Below are 1587 nucleotides of genomic sequence, written 5' to 3'. Positions count from 1 at the left end.
AGCTTTACAAGTACTTTTCTTCTTCATTTTCCTGTTTCTTGGAGCCCTTGACATCAATTTCTAACAGCGGCGATAAAATTTGTTATGCGAGTTTTGTTAAATCCCTTATTTCATCACTGCACTTCTAATGATGTAATAAGGAAGTAAAACTCCGCATAATTGAGTATATGACAAATCAATAGTTGAAACCTATTATTGCACATCATTGGAGTTAAATTGTTTTATTAGGGATCTCAAACAATTTCCTTTGTTATGCCTTTGTCCAATGAAATTGTTGTCTCATCATCCATCTACCAACTCACAATGCTAACTCAAAAACAATAGGAGATTAAACACCAAACAATAACAGAAAATAACAACTTTCTTTTGTAACTAGTAAGCCCAAAAAAAATTGACTATGCACATTAAGGTTTCATTTGGAAATTTGACTTTTAAAAGCCAAAAATTTACTAAAAAAAGTCAAAAAATCATCAAAAAAAATCTAATCATATACACCAAGTCATTTAAATATTTTAATAAATTTTTTTAAAAAAAAAAATTTATTCCCAAACACATTTACTTTTTCACTTGTAAAAAAGCCAAAAAAAAAACTAAAAAATCACTAAAAGAGCCAAACTCCAAACGGAAGTTGATTAGAAAGTGAACCGAGAGTCATTCTTGTGACAAGACTTGAACCCTTGACCTTCTATTTAAGTGTAGGGCTATCCACCAACTAGGGCCCAGTTGGTTAACCCCAACTGTGGGTTCTGTCTATTCCTATGTCTAAAACAATAATATAATCAAAATCCAATTAAATTCCCATGAGTGACCACAACTGTACGAGGTATAGAGTTAAGCTGATGACATACGAATTCCAGATAAAAAGTGTCAGAGTGAAGAATCACAAACAAACCAAACAAGTCAGAAATTCTGCCATCCTTCATCATTTCAAATAATGATTGAGAGGACCTATAAAAAGTGAATGGAGACCAAAAGGCATATCATGAAGCAGCTGATAGATGATGCATGAAGTATCTATTAATTCATGTCAGACAAGAATTTCCAAGGTTGAATTTAAATGGGGGTATACAGTTTGAAGGCATGTGGTTCTCCTTAATGTTTAAGCATTTTTTTCTTTGGTTACACAAACTTTTCTTTATCCATATATCTTTTTACCTTAGTACTACCAAGCTTGGAAAGTAGAACTCAACAAACTTGTTTCTTGTTAGAGCTGTAGGCCTCATAAAATTTGTTTGAGTTTGCAAACTAGTTGCCTATTGTTTTAATTAAAGGGGCATAAATGTTTATTAAATTTTCATGTCAGTGTCATAATGACATCATTCTAGTCTCCTTAAGAACCATGTGAAATGTATTTTTCCAACAACAACCGGCTGTAGCAAAAACTAATAGTTGATTTTTTTTTTTTTTCATTTTAAGTTGCTACTAAAAAAAATAAAAATTTCCTTCTTAGATGCGAAGTGTATTTCAAATATGTTTTTGTTATTTTTCGAACCAGTTGAAAATCAGCAAGAAACATTTGAATGTTACATTGGAATTTGCATAAGCTAATTGCATTTGTAATAGAATTAAAAGAAAAATACCATGAAA

The sequence above is a fragment of the Camellia sinensis genome, chromosome 3 (genome assembly GCF_055761805.1).
Source record: "Camellia sinensis isolate YWXY chromosome 3, ASM5576180v1, whole genome shotgun sequence".
In the NCBI taxonomy this organism is placed as follows: domain Eukaryota; kingdom Viridiplantae; phylum Streptophyta; class Magnoliopsida; order Ericales; family Theaceae; genus Camellia; species Camellia sinensis.
The sequence above is the reverse complement of the archived record's forward strand: the minus strand, read 5'-3'. Positions refer to the sequence as shown.